At 35.1% G+C, this 16497-nt stretch overlaps 1 protein-coding gene across 2 annotated transcripts in view; it reads right to left on the reverse strand.

The window, feature by feature from the left end:
- Positions 1-837: 837 nt before the first annotated feature.
- Positions 838-16497, reverse strand: part of LOC131158244 (E3 ubiquitin-protein ligase RING1-like) — a 28252-nt gene continuing 12592 nt past the window's right edge. For both annotated transcript variants that reach the window (XR_009137433.1, XM_058112976.1), the window contains one exon: positions 838-1308. The gene's annotated coding sequence lies outside the window, so the exon portion shown is untranslated. The remainder of the gene's footprint in view (positions 1309-16497) is intronic.

Consider the following 16497-nt stretch of genomic DNA (forward strand, 5'->3'; position numbering starts at 1 on the left):
ATTTTAAAATTAATCATTGGGTGGTAGCTGTTAGGAATGCCTAGAAAAAAATTTTAATGTTTCACAATCGTTAAACACATTATTTCTAATGAAATTGAATTATTTTTTTTATTTATCTAGCCTTTCTTGTCAATTAAATTAAATTCAAAATCATTCTTGCAAATGAACTTTACAATACTTTCAAGAAAGAAATTGAAGACCATTATCACCAATTCATACAAATAAATTATAATGTAAATTCTTCCAATAGAAAAATAAAACTAACCAAACATTAACAAAAGGTTGTGTTCTTGGCATTAATTCTTTTCATTTTTCTTGCAATTAAAGTAATTTAATTTTTTTTCACTATAAGATAATTAGATAATAAAAATAAGTCTTCAATTTCTCATTAGAAAAGAATGTAATTTAAAATATATTTACAAATATTTTAATCTAAAAATAATTGAAGTCTATACACACCACATATCTTGATGGTAATGGATCTTTTCCCATGACAACATTAGGTCCTGTGGATCAACTATTGCGGTTGTCTGAACAAGATTGATCTCTTCCACCAATAAAATTACTCTAAACAGTTAATTTCGTTGTACCACATCCAAATCCTGGAAACTCAAAAGTTATCATTGCCCAAAAAGGAGGTGACCCAAAGACCACCTTGGGAGGACCAGGGTCCTCTAATTCTTGGGCCTCTTAAAAGTTGCTTGGCCTCCCCTCGGCCCTCTCTCTCTCTCTCTCTCTCTCTCTGCCTGTTTTCTCTTAGGAGGCCACTGAAGTGTCATCATGTTGGATAGCTGAACAAATGCACTAAACAAGCGCAATACACTAGAATGGGATAAATTGAGAACAACATAAAATAAAATATATAAAAATTAATTCCATTCTAGTTTTGTCTACCAAACAAAATCATAAGCTCCAACAGCACGATGGAATGATTTCACTCTTTTCCCAAACATAGCTACTAGTTTTATAGCTAGGTATAGCTTCAGATTTGCAACAATACAGATTCATTGGAGCAAATAACTCGCGCTTTAAGTTCCCATCCATCACAAAACAAAAGTCCCGGGGTGGGATGGATGTAGTAAGCATAACAGACTTTCCACATGGTGCAATCATCATACATACATGCAATGGTGAACGTAAATTTATCACATGAAATAACCTCCAAAAAAATTTCGAAGCATGAAAAAAGGTATTAAGAATGAAAATACATTTACCTATTAATATAACAGTATTAAAAATGCCCGTCACTAATCCCCAATGTAGAGGAAGATCCTTTCCATTTGCAAATATTAGAGCTGCTTTTCTTCCCTGCCATATAACAAAAACAAAATTCATCCGTATGAACTATTTCACGGCCAGCGATATGGAAATGCAATTAATTGCCCCATCTAACATTGAGCAAATCGATGGACAATTCATTAAAAACATAAACACAGCCCTAAAAAGAAAAGTAAAATTAAAAGGAAAAAGAAAAAACAGTCTGAATTCTTGCATCCTTCTGTCTCTTTTTTCTTTTCCTCCTGTTGGTACAAGCATAGTGTGGTAGGGGATGTGCGTGCACAGGCACAAGTGTGAACGAGAACTTATTGCACACAAAGTACGATAGAATGGAATGGAATTGGAAATAATGGAATCAAATTTATCATTTGATTTTGTCATTGTCTCCATTCAAATTTTCAATTCATTTCTTTCCTACCTCATTCCATACTACAAGCCAAATTGAATCTTAAGCCTTCATTTTGCTTTCCTATTAAATAGTATTTGTTTCAAATAAACTAATACGACATCCATAAAAAGATAAAGTCAAGGTTTGTAAAAATCTGACTAGATTTTAAACATTTTTTCTATGATACCAGGCATTTCAGCACCAAAAAATATGGAAACATTTTCCCAAAGTACTTTGGGACCAATTTCATATTCTTCATCATTGTTTCCTCTAGAAAACAAGAAAACCTAAATAAACCATGAATCAAAATATACAAACAGAAAGAAAACAAGCCACATTTTCAAAGGCACCTGCCAACTTCTTGTTTGCCAATTCCCTATATGCATTTTTTATCAATTATTAAGGGAGCGTTTGGAGCATAGATTGCGGGGGTTAGATTTGGATTTTGAATTTGTATGGATTTGGAAAAAATTAAATATAATTTTGTACTATATTTTATCTAAATCCACAAAATCCAAATCCAACTCCTGAAATCCATACTCCCAAACACAGGATAAAAGTACTTCTGCTACCATGAAATGCATTTTTTCAGTCTCACTGGCAAGCCTAAGAGTTCTAAATGATACAAAAACTCAGCATGTCAACTTCAACAGGAAAGTACAGAAAAGCAAGCACAATAGAAACTGAACATAATGAAAATTGCACAAAAGCTCATACCTTTCGTAGAATGCTACAAATTAAAAAACACAAGAAATTCAACCAACCAAAGATTCTTAATACCTACAGCAAGGTAAGTGTCCAATATGAAGTTATCATGCATAACTGAAGCATCCTTAAAAACAATGCACAAGTTCCAGCTTAAGCCTTAAATTGAATTCCCAAACCCCAACCACCACCCCCACCACCCCCAAGGGCCGCATGGGGCGAGCAGCCATGGCCTCAATTTTAATTAGGAAACATATTGTCCTAATATTCTTCCAGATCATTCCACTGATTTAGTGAGAGCAGGGCAGACAAGCCCACACTCAGATAACAGAAAGATTAAACAAGCTAATAAACTAAGATTTCTTGTGTTTATCAGATTTGTTACGAACTCTAGGCTTGTTTGTAGTACAGTGGCCCCTATTCTACATCCAATGTTGCCATCTTCTTGTCAGGCTGCTGCCACAACTGTGCAAAATACAGCCAATTATTCTAGATGAATTAAGCTACCAAAAACAATGTCTTATGGAAAGGTCAGATCCACACTAGAAAAATGAGATTCAACTGGCCTTCTCCATGAATGCATAATTATTTTTGTACTATTGGTGCTTATAAAATTGTTCTGAATGCATTGAATGCTATATTGGTGTGACGGAGAAAAATTTTAGACTGGCAGTTTCCTAAATCCTGTCTGGAAGTACAGTTGTCAGACAAACTAGCTTTTCAAAGCAGATCAGGACTGTTAAGAGAAAAGTGTATTCCATGATGTTAAAATGCATTCATCAAAAGAGTTTCTGTTTAGCAGCCTCCACAGCATTTCCTAATCAATGGACTCCCTCAGCAATGTTGGAAATGAAAATTCCATAGACCCTATACTGTCTAAGACATTTTACTTACATGTTGTGTTTTGGGTTCTTTCCTTAGATGGTTAGAGTGTTCAATAAAACCATGATTTTAAATCGCAGTAATGGGTAGCGTAGCGTAATGTAACGGTAACAGGTGTAACAGGAAGCGGGAGTAGCGGATGTTACATAATGGAAAGTGGGTGTAACAGCTGTGAATTTTTTTCAAGCACACACAGCCTCGTGCATATTAGTGTATTTGTATGTTTTAAGCTTTTAACCCTTCTTAGAAAGAGTTTTAGTATATTTTGAAGTAAGTTGTTTAGTAAGGGGCAAGAAATTTACACTTGTTTTAAACAACCATTGACAAAAAAATTACATGTGTGCATATTTACACTTTCTCATTTTCTTATGCATGATAAATTCTTACGTGTGATAAATTAATTAATAAAACAAAATATATTATACACTCCATTAATCTATTAGACACATAAGACATTCGAATAATACAAATATACAATAACTAGAAAAGAAAAGAAGGTTGAAGTTGAAAAATATAGAACATAAATATCAATTTGCTAATATTATCAAAATAAAATATTTTCATAACAAGTTATTATTTTGTGTTAATTAATACATCTCTTGTGAGTATTTAAAAAAAAGAAAATTTTGTTTTGTTATCATCCTCATTATAATCTTTTCCCCCTCTCTCTACATAGTATATTGAGAATGATTTATGAAAGGAGTGAAAAACAAAAGAGAGAAGAAAAAGCAAAAAAATAAAATAATTTTTTTTTGGCGTAACAGTCCTATAGTGGTTACATAACGGTCATAGCAGCCTTTATATAACGATTGCAGTCCATAATGGCAGCTACGGCTGGGATTTTTCTTCCCACTGATTTGGCCGTGTGTAACGGTATCGAGAACTCAAAAAACCATTATGTAACAGCGTTACATAACAATCGTGACAATTATTTAAAACCATGAATAAAAAATATACCCAGAAATTATTTAGCACATCTACGATGTTTTCTAATCCAAAACCTCTGTGGCTTGAAGCTGCTCCATAACATATATCCTCCACACTTCAATTATTTAAGACAACGCCTCAAGTGTTTTTCTTTTCTTATTTTTTTAAATCCAAAATCTTAGTATCTACAGGAATCACCATATTTTATTAGCATCATTCAATCAACAGTGGATTACATATTCTTCAGCTTCACTAAAAAAATCTAAAGCCAAAGGCTCATGCCCTCAATATTCTGAGTTATATATTTATTATAGTGTAAGTCTTAAATCTTTTTACACAACCAGGCTTGGGAGGGATTGCATTAAGTAGGCAACAACCAACATAAAACTTGTCTGATCTCTATGATATAAATCCATACTGATTATGTGGTGGGGCATCCCCTACGAGCGACAAGTTGTAGTTATACCACCTGGGTGTTGTGAAAAATGGACGAAGATGGGCTGGGTCATCACCCTGAAACGATGTGCTGCATCGGCACCACGGTAGAGTGTCAAATATCGAGGTTCCCACATTATTTTGGGCGTGGGCTAGCAAAGAAGTTAGTTCAAAAAACTAAGGTTAGATTAGCAACATGGAATATAGGGGCACTTACTAGTAAAAGGATGGAGACAATTGAAACAATGATTAGAAGAAAAATTAACGAAATCTGCTTTTAAGAAACTCTGTTGGCAGGGGAGAAAGCTATAGAAATTGAAAAGTCAGGATTTAACCTTTGATATACTAAGGGGGAGAGGAGGAGGGAACATAAGAATGGGGTAGGAATCATTGTAGATGAAGACCTAAAAGAGAGAGTGTTGTAGATGTTAAAAGAGTAACGGGATAGAATCACAAAAATCAAGATGGTCTTAGGTCAAGAGATAATAAATGTCATTAGAGCTTATGCTTCTCAAAATAGGCATGGCAAAAATCCTTAAAAAGACAATTTTGGGAAGATATGAATAATATTATACAAAGGATATCAAGGACTAAGAAAATATTGATAGGAGCTTATATGAATGGACACAATGGAAATAATAATAAAGGTTATGAAAGAATACATGGAGGATGTAGAAGGAGAAAAAAATGAGTTTGGAGATGCATTCTAGACTTCGCCACATCGTATGATCTTATTACAATGAATACATGCTTTACGAAAAGAAAAGAAAAGAACACTTAATACCCCTCAAGAATGGACTAAAATAAGTCAAATAGTTTTTTCTTTACGAGGAGGACAGATTGTTTAACATGTAATAATTGTAAAGTTATCCTAGATGAAAATTCACCTACACATATAGGGTTCTCGTGCAAGATATATGTATTACAAAATGGTAGGGAAAAGGTAAAATGAATCAACGCAAGCAAACTAGGTGATGGAATCTAAAGGGAGAAAATATAGTAAAATATAATGACAAAATGATCAAGGAGGGGACTGGACAATATAATGTAGGCTCAAACACCCTAAGCAGAATAGCTAGCTCTATTAAAAAGATAACAAAAGAGATTTTAGGTGACTCCAAAGGAAAGTTATGGACCAGTAAAGAAAGTTGGTGGGATCAAGATGTCCAAAAAGCCATAAAGACGAAAAGAACTTGGTATAAAACATGACAAAAATATAAAAACATGGAAATCTTTGGGAACTATAAAAAGGCAAGAAAAAAATTCAAAAAATACTATTAGTGAAGCTAAACATTGAGCATATAATAATTTATATGAGATTATATAAAAAATAAGGTGAAAGAGACATATTTGATAGAGTTAGAGAAAGAAAGAGTAAGGATTTAGGCAGTGTAAAATGCATAAAAAATGAGGATGTGATTAAATAAGAAGACATAAAAGAAAGATGTTGGGGTTACTTTAATAAGCTATTTGACCAAAACTAAGTGGGAAGGGGGAGCATTAGTGCCAAAAACTTCAAAGATACGGGAACTCTGATGTAAATTTCTTAGCAAGCTTGTAGTTATAAAGGGCCCCATTTGTTAGGAAAGGCTGTAGTCCTAACCAGAAAAGGGTAAAATTATATAGCATGCACATACTGACAAAGAAGCCCCTGTAGAGGAATTGAGGCCTACAGAGGTTGTGTCTGCAGAGGGCAAGCAGCCTTAAAGCACTATAGGCAAGACATGAGAGCAATGGTGGGGAATCAGCCATGGCTGATGCAACTAAGCCACAATCAAGACTTGTTCGGGCCTAGGAAAGATCCGCAAACAGAGATTTCTTGGAGCCTTGGATGATGAAGAACCAAGAATCAAGCATTAGGCAAGGGCAAGGCCCAGTTTGTTTGCCATAGCTCCGTCTAATCTTGATAATGGGGCTGGGTGCTCTGGATGACAGACAAGTTCTGAACTGCTGCCTAATGCATTTACTCTCCTAGGATGGAAGAATTGCAACACCTTGACCCGGTCAGCAATTTGTTAAAGGAACAGATTTCCATATGGGTAGCTCAGGAAAGTCAAGATCTAGGAAGTACCGACTCCTGAAGACCTTGTGTGTCAGTATCTGACACGCCGGACACGGATGCATGGCTAAAATAGCCCAACCATGTTGAACATTAATTCAGTTGTTTTTTATTTTACAATACTAATCCAACACCACCATACAGATGAGGGGCACATCTGGGACACATTGCTTTAAGATGCCCCATTGGATCCCTTTTCTGAAGCAAAAATGGCCAGAGGGAGTCACCAGAGATGCGACAGCCAAAGGGAGTTACCAAGAAGAACCTTTCCTGTTTTATTTCTGCTTTTTAAAAATTTCATGACGATTAGTGTCCCTCAGCTCCCTCCCCCTTAGGGCTGCAAACAATCTGAGTTGAACCAAACTTAAGCATGTTCAAGCTTGGCTTGGAATAGGAACAGGTTGGCTCATGCTCAGGCTCAGCTCAGCTCGATCTGAATTTTGGAATCTGGGCTCAAGCTCAGCTTGAAGCCTAAATTACCAGCTTGAGCTCAACTCAGGCTTGGTTTGGTTTTACCACATATTTAATAATTTAAATTCAAAAAACAGAGGCGTCCACCATGTGGGGCCAGAAGCTTGCACAGCTCAGCCATAGGATGCGGAAATGAGTGGGAGAAACTTGGATTTATAAGCAAAGGAGAGGCTGAAACTTCAAAGGGTTTCCAACGTGGGACAAGAATGGGATGGAGACTGGCCTGCAAGTTGCAACCTACCTAAGCATTTTGTCCCACATCGAAAATTCTAAAGTGGGAAGAGCCTCCCCATCTCTATAAAATCTCACCCTACCCCCTTCTGCTACTTCACACACATTTGAAATTTTATTTTTAATAAAAGCTGAAAATTAGTAGTGTAAAATTCAACATATTAGGGGAATTATATATTTAAAAAAAGCACTTAAAATTTATTAATATAATGTAAACAAATTACTGTTGATTTGTAAACAAATTAGTAGGCTCGGGAATCGCTCATTAAGATAATTAACGAGCTTGAACGAGCTCTTACCGAAACGAGCCCCCAAGGCACTCAGGAGTGGCTGGATTTGTTTGCAGCCCTACTCCCTCTCAAACTGATAATCGCATTAACGCTGATATACTTCTTTTCGCTATTTGGTCCACTTCTAATTGCCTTGAATGGTGTACACTACAAATCAGTATATAGAATCTATATTAAACTTTAATGCATTACCTTGGAATGTATGTGTGTTCTTTCAATTGTAACGTGCATCTAATCTGTGTTTGGTAATGGCTTCGATAGAAAGTCCATCCTTCTCTACTTCTATCACAAGAAAATAGACGACGCGTGCTTCAAATGACCCTCTTTGGGTTTATGTTAATAAAAAAGAGGGGTTGAATGAGGGAGATGGAAATGATAGTCTTCACTGGAACTATCATCAATAGGTCAAGGGTTCATGTTCTAGGGTAAAAGTATATACACTGAGATTTGTGGATGTAGAGACAAGGGTGGTCTGAAGTGGCTATGGAATATCTTGCCGAGATGCAAAGATTGGAACATGCAGCAGATCATTGGAAAAAAAAGAATGAAACAAGTGCACGTGCCATGTCTCTATTACATCTTCTTAGCCAATCTACTACCTCAAAACTCTTTCATTATTTAAGAAGATAACTATAATTGGGAAGTCCCCACTGCAGAAGGCTTTCCAGATGGAAGCTAAGGATCATTTGACGAATTTGGTAGCTAAAATGTTTTATCCAATAGCCTACTTTTTCAATTTTATTGAAATCCATATCATGCAAAGCTTTAACTAATGCAGCCAATGTTCCTAGGTATAATGCTCAAAGAACCACCCTCAATGAGAGATGGCACATAATAGTAAAATGTTGCAGGCAATCAAGGGGACTAGGAGAGAAAAATAGGTGTGGGTATGGTAGAGTGATTCTCAAAAAATAAATAGGACACTAAAATTTTTTGGCTATATTAGAAGGGCACTCCAATTCAAAGCTATTGATGGCACAACAAACAACAAAGTAAAGCATTATATTGCTCATTTAATGTTGAATGTTATTGCAAAGTTGGACCAAAAATATGTGCGGTCCAAATTATTATTTATGCACCTGTTATGAAGTTTGTTGAGTCTCACTACCCACATAAATTTTTGTGGACTCCATGTGTAGTAAACACCCTTAATATTGTCTTGAATAATATGGGTGTAATCAAGATCTTAAATTTCAAATTTGACTAAAATTTTGAAACTTCAAAAGTATAGAAATTTTGAAGCCAATTCGAATTTCAATTAAAAAAAAAAGACGGAAATTAGTAGTAAAGCATGAAATTCTTTTTATGAAACTTTAGAAATTGTAAATAAAATAATAATGCAAGTTTAGAACTACTATATTACAAATTAAATACATCAATAACAAGTATGTCGTGTATAAGGTGCAGTAGTTGTAATATAATATTCGTATTAAACATATTCAGTTAATATAAATGAAATTCATAAATCAATTGAATGTTATCTATTATATAAATAGAGATAATTTAGACATAAATGATTAACTAAAATGATAATGCTAATATCTAAGTTTAATTTTTCATATAATTTTATAAGTCGTGGTAATAATATTTGGTTTCAATAAATAAATAAAAAATAAGATACATTATGAGAGAAATTTCATTGCGTTAAAATTTCACATTTGAATTCATAGGAAATTTAATTCTATAATTAAAGTTTCAACAAATTCTGCTAGAATTTCAAATTTTCAATAATTTTGGATGATTTAATGAAATTTTGAAAATAAAGGGATAGAATTATAAAAATTAAAATGGTATTAAGACAAAAAATAATAAATATCATTAGTGCTGATGCTCCTCAAGTTGGCTTAGCAGAAAATCTTAAGAGACAATTTTGGGAAGTTATGGATAGTATTATACAAGGCATATCAGGGACTGAGAAAATATTTATAGGAGGAGATCTGAATGGACACGTTGGAAGAGATAATAAAAATTATGAGAGGATAAATAGAGATAAGGATATGGAGACAAAAATGAGTCTGGAAGATGATCTTAGACTATGCTATGTCATATGATTTTAGTATAATGAATAATTGCTTTAAGAAGAGAGAAGAACACTTAATAACCTTTAAAAGTAGACAAAATAGAAGTCAAATTGATTTTTTTTTAACTGGGAGGGTAGATCATTTATCATGCAATGATTGTAAAGTTATTCCAAGTGAAAGCCTAACCACACAACATAGTCTTAGTGTTAGATATATGTATTAAAAAATGGAAGAAAAAGGATAAAATAAACCAGTGTAGGAGAACTAGATGGTGGAACCTAAAAGGAGAAAATATAATAAAATTTAAAGATAAAATGATCAAAGATGGGGATTGGACCATAGAGAATGGGATAGATACAAATACTCTTTGGAATAAATTAGCTAGCTCTATTAAAAAGATAGAAAAAGAGATTTTAGGTGAATCAAGGGAAAGATTCTCGAATAGCAAAGAGGGTTGGTGGTGGGATAAAGATGTACAAAAAATCATAAAGACAAAAGAAAAAGGTATAAAACATGGCAAAAATGTAGAAACGGAGATAACTTTGAAAAATATAAGGAGGCAAGAAAAGATACAAAAATGGTCGTTCGTGAAGCTAAATATAGATCTTTTAATAGTTTGTATGATAGATTAGGTACAAAAGAAGAGGAAAGAGATATATTTAAACTTGCTAAAGCTAGAGAAAGGAAGAGTAAGGACTTAGGAAATGTAAAATGTATAAAAAGTGAGGATGATATTATCTTGGTTAAGGACGAAGATATTAAAGAAAGATGGCAAAGTTCTTTAGTAAGTTGTTTAACAAAAACCAAATAGAAGACTTAAACTTAGAATTACCAAATGAGGAAAATACTAAAAATATAAGATTTATTCGCAAAATTAGAGTTAACAAAGTTAAATTTGCACTAAAAAAGATGAAAAATGGGAAAGCAATGGGACCAAATAATATCCCAATTGAAGTTTGGAAATGTTTGGGTGATAACGGAATTATATGGCTAACTAATTTATTTAATACAATTGTTAAAACTAAGAAAATGCAATTGAGGAAAAGCACTTTAATACCTATATACAAAAATAAAGGAGATATTCAAAATTGTAATAACTATCGTGGAACTAAACTTATGAGTCATACGATGAAACTATGGGAAAGGGTAGTTGAACAAAGATTAAGGTTAGAAACGAAGATCTCAGAAAATCAATTTGGTTTTATGCCTGGGAGATCTACCACAGATGCTATTTATCTTTTAAGAAGATTAATGGAAAATTTTAGGGAAAAGAAGAGGGACTTGCATATGATATTTATTGACCTTGAGAAAGCATATGATAGGATACCTAGGGAAGTTCTATGGTGGGTTTTAGAAAAAAATGGTGTATGTTGTAGGTATACCGATGTCATTAAGGATATGTACAATGGAGTAATGACTGGTGTAAGGACTATAGATGGAGAAACTAGAGAATTTTCAATTACCATAAGTGAACATCAAGGATCTGCTTTGAGTCCTTATCTTTTTGCTTTAGTGATGGACCAATTGACTAGGAGTATTCAAACGGAGGTTCCATGATGTATGTTGTTTGCAGATGACATTGTATTAATTGACGAAACTAGGGACGGAGTAAAGGCTGAGTTAGAATTATGGAGAGAAACTTTGGAATTTAGAGGCTTTAGGATAAGTAGAAATAAAACAGAATATATGAAATGTAATTTTAGTAATGATAGGAGGAATATTGGAGACAAAGTTAAACTTGACGATGAAGAAATAAATAGTACTTGTAGATTTCGATACCTTGGATCTATTATGCAAGTTGAAGGAGAAATTGAAGATGATGTAATGCATAGAGTTAAAACAGGTTGGGTAAAATGGAGAAGTGCTTCAACTGTGCTATGTGATCGAAGAATACCCTTAAAATTGAAAGGAAAGTTTTATAGGACAGCTATAAGACCAGTTATGCTATATGGATCGGAATGTTGGGCGACGAAAAAACATAATATCCAAAAAGTAAAAGTTGCCGAGATGAGAATGCTTAGATGGATGAGTGGTATGACATTGAAAGATAAATTAAGGAATGAACATATTCGTAGTAAGTTAGGTGTAACTTCTATAGAAAATAAGATAAGGGAGGGATGACTCAGATGATATGGACACTTGCAACGTAGGCCACATAGTGCACCTGTAAGGAAAAGTGACTTAGTTACTTTGGAGGGCAGTAGAAGGGGTAGAGATAGAACTAAAATAACTTGGGAGAAGATAGTAAGCAAGGATTTAATATCCTTGAATCTATCAAAAGAAATGGTCCATGATCGCATAAATTGGAGGAAAATGATTCATATAGCTGACCCCACTTAGTGGGACTAAGGCTTGGTTTTATTGTTGTTGTTGTTTAATGAAATTTTGATGAAAATATTGTAAGACAAAAATCAACTACCATTTGATTTCAAGAGTGATGGAAAGCAAAAATTTCAAAGGAAATTTCAACACTACCATGGAAATTTAAAATAGGTGCAAAAAAAAAAAGTATTAACAAAAGAAGGCTGCTTGACGGGACTCTAGTTCAACAATTAGATGTTACTGATGACATTTTTCATACACGCTTCCATAATGAATCATTCAATGTACTAGCAAAATGTGTATGTGCTACAAAATTGCTTGCCATAGTTGATACCAGGTTAGCATTAGTGATAATCATGCTTAGAAGATTGAAGTTGATGCATATAAGCCTCCTAGCCATGGACTAGTCAGAAGCCAGCTTCTAATAAAGATGTTGGGAACACTATGCATGTGAAATAGATTCTTTTAAATGATGTCTGGCAAGGAAAACTTGATTATATTTTATCTTTTACTACAAATGATATTGATAAACTCATTTTGATATTGATAAACTCATTTTCCACTTTGTGTATTGTTGGGACAACATGATAGAAGATGGGAGGAAAGCAACATTTCAAGATGATAACTTAGTCGAGGGGTACCAAATGTGTTATAAAAAAATTTCTTAGGAAATGGATAAATGTAGAAGAATATTTTTTACCCAACACCAGGATATGAAGAATGCAAACATGGAATTTGCTAGTTTTATGGTTTCAAGGATGCGTTTGGCGACGTTGATTCCATACAAGATAGATGAGCTTTGGATCCAGAAGTTTGGTAGTATGTCCATAGTGTACGGGCACCTATGCTTAAAACAATAGCCTTTGGATCCAAAAGTTTGGTAGTATGTCCACAGTGTATGGATACCTATGCTTAAAAAAATAGCCTCCTAGCTGAGGATGGAAGATACACAATCAACTTCTCCCACTGAACTCTTTCACAGGCATATCATTCCAAACATCATCATCTTTATAAATCCACTCATAATCAATGGCCATGGCTTGGAGGCTTCTCTCTATAGAAGCATCCTACCACTATGGCAAGCTATTTCAGTGGCACAATCTCATTGAGTGATCCATTATACAGTGTATATAAAAGAAGAATCATCAGCAATATATATTATCTAACTACATTCCTGATAAGCAATCACACTTGTTCTGTATTTGTTGTTGCATGTATGTTCTTCAAGCCAAGATTATGGGTGTGCACCACACAAGGAGTCTAAAAATATGCGGACAATAAAACTCATCCTTTAACCTTCATTACAAGTTCATTATCAATAATAATCAGAACCAATATTACGGACCAACTTTCAAACATTCAACATCAACCCATTAATGAATGCTTGTTCAATTGACTTTAGAAAATTTGAACCCTTTCAATATAGCCATGAAATTTATTAGTGACATTCTTTCTAGGATACTCCACTCATCTGCTACAATACCCACACCTTTTTTTCTCACCAAGGACCTTGATTGCCTTCAACATTCTCTTAATGTGTCCCTTCTCTTATTTGTTAAAGACCCAAGAGAAACAAAACCAACAATAAATTTAATGACTACATAAGTAAAAACTTCCATACATTATGAATTTCAAGTGAAGTATAAGGGTAGAGCACCTACATAAAACTTCCAAGCAATCAAACTATTCAAATGATCCCTAGCTATCATTTTTGAAAAGCCTTCTTCAATTTGGAATTACTAATCATCCTTTTTCTTCTCAAAAAATGAAGAGTTGAGGTAGTAGATTGACTAAAAGCAGCGGTGAAGCTGGACAGGGCTGGGCACTTCTTTAAGTTTTCTTTTCTGTACTTTTTGCTGCATCTTCTAATATTTGCAAGCTAAGATCCATAGCCACCTTAGGGCAGCCCCTTACCCCTACACCCACAATTTTAGAAAATTTACTTTTACCCTAAAATATGAGCTCTTGTAAATCAATAGTTGCACTTGAAACTAGCATTTTCCATCTCCCTTGCTCAACCTCCCTCATTTTGTAACATAAACCCAAACAGGGGCATCATCATGGCATAGTTAGTCCTGATAGAAGTAGAGGTAAACTATCTTTTTGAAACCATTAGAAAATACATATTCATTGCACCCAAAAATTGGAAAAGAAAAATACACATTTAGAGAACATTAAAGCCTAACACAGATTCAATATTGTTGATACGCAATGCACCATTCAAGGCAATTAGAAACAAGCAAATAGCAATAAATAAATAAAGGATATCACATTAGTGATATTATTTGTTTATCAAAAAAGGAGAAGGAGACAGTTGAGAGGCCAAAATATCAATTATCACAAAGAAAAGGTAAAGAGCCCTAACAAGTTGTGAGACAGTGTCCCATTTTTCCTTTTTTTTTTTTTGCTGCATCTTCTAATCTTTGCATCTCAATAAGATCCATCGACACCTTAGGACAGCCCCTTATCCCTATGCCCCAAATTTCAGAAAATTAATTTTTAGCCAAAAATATAAGCCCTCATAAATAAGTAGTTGCTGAAAAACTAGCATTTCCATCTCCCTCACTCAACGTCCCTCGTTCGGTAACATAAGCCCAAAGAGGGGCATCATCTTCTTAGTCATATGTAGCATATTTAGTTGTGATAAAAGTAGGGGATAAACTATCTTTTTTAAACCATTACAAAATACATATATATTGCATTCTACAAGTGGGAAAAAAAAATTGCAAATTTAAAGAAAACACTTTAAAGCCTGTATAAATTCAATATGTTTACACACAATGCACCATTCAAGGCAATTAGAAACAAGAAAATAGCAACTAATAAATAAATAATGAATATCACACTAGTGACATTATTTGTTTATCAAAAAAGGAAGAGGATAGGGTTGAGAGGCCACAATATCAGTTCTCGCAAAAGCAAAAAAAAAAAAAAAAGTAAATACTGCTACATTTTGGAGCAAAACATGCCCAAGTGTCACGGGCTAAGCTTGTTCAGGGCATTATGCTTGCCTATGACCGCTTATCTCGTGTGTTTGGGATGGGTTTCCATCATGTAAATACTAGTGTAGGGTTATTTTCTAGTATTTCTTTCATTGTAAGCCAAATAAGGCAGTATGACTCCTCGGTCACTTTGATGTTTCCTAGTGTTAGAGTGAGAATGGCCTAGAAAGCTCTTTAGGGGAGGGTGAGTGTTCATCAATCATTGTAAAACTCACTAGCAATTGTCAACGTGCTTAGCCTACTTGCCTCCCTCGCTAAGTACAACATGTCAACGGAGGATTTGTTAATGAATTACGTTTGCTTCAATATTTACTGCTTGGTTGCCACGGCTTTCATGAATTGATTATAATTTCCGCTGCTATCTGATTGAATGTTAATGAAAGTGTTCCGTGGATGAATGTTGGTAAACAAAAGGCTGGCTAGTTAAGCAAGAGTGCTTTAGCTAGCGCCGCACGGCCCTTCACAACGGTGTGAAAAAGGCGGACCGTGACATTTGGTATCAGAGCCCAAGTCGGTGACACTTGGTGAGAGCCCAAGGTTGAGTTGCTACGTGAATTCGATTGCCTTCGTTGTTGAGTTTGGAAAGCTTTGGTAAGTGACCATGGCACCAAACAATGCTGAGAGGATCAGCGTGCTGGAAGCACAGGTTGAAGAGTCAACCAACACTATGGCCGCGGAGGTGGCCCAGATGAGAGAACTTGTTGATGAAGTGAGGGGATCACAAAAACATCAAGCAGGTTTGATAGGCGACATGTCAAAGGACTTTCGCCACACTGTGGAAACTTTGCAAGCCCGGATGGCAAATCTGGATACAAAGGTAAATGTGATGGTTCTTGCTATGGGGAACTCCAACACTCCGGGAGTTAGCAAGACTAAGGTGCCAGAACCTAGGACGTATGGGGGTGCCCGAGATGCCAAGGAGTTATAGAACTTCTTGTTTGATGTGGAGCAGTACTTTCGCGTTGTGAGGATGGCCTCAGAACAGGCAAAGGTGGATACTGCGACCATGTACTTGGTTGGTGATGCCAAACTGTGGTGGCGTACCAAGTACAGAGAAATTGAAAATGGAAACTGTGTGATTGATAGTTGGGCAGACTTGAGGAGAGAGCTCAAGGCCCAATTCTTTCCTGAGAACGTTGAGTATAATGCAAGGAGAAAACTGAGAGATCTCAAGCATACGGGGTCAATCAGTGACTATGTGAAACAATTTTCTGCTTTAATGTTGGATATTCGGGATATGTCGGAGAAGGACAAGTTGTTCTATTTTCTAGAGGGGATGAAACCGTGGGCAAGAACTGAACTTCATAGACAAAGGGTTCAAGACTTGTCAACTGCACAAGCGGCTACAGAACGCTTGACAGACTACGCTGGTGAGGAGACCACTTCGTCCAAACGGTTTGGCGGAGAGGGAAACGGTGGAAAGTCTTTCAAGAATGGCAAACCCAAGAGTGGGGGAGCCGACCCTAATTCATCAACCTCACAAGAA

Source organism: Malania oleifera, chromosome 6 (assembly GCF_029873635.1).
Source record: "Malania oleifera isolate guangnan ecotype guangnan chromosome 6, ASM2987363v1, whole genome shotgun sequence".
In the NCBI taxonomy this organism is placed as follows: Eukaryota; Viridiplantae; Streptophyta; class Magnoliopsida; order Santalales; family Ximeniaceae; genus Malania; species Malania oleifera.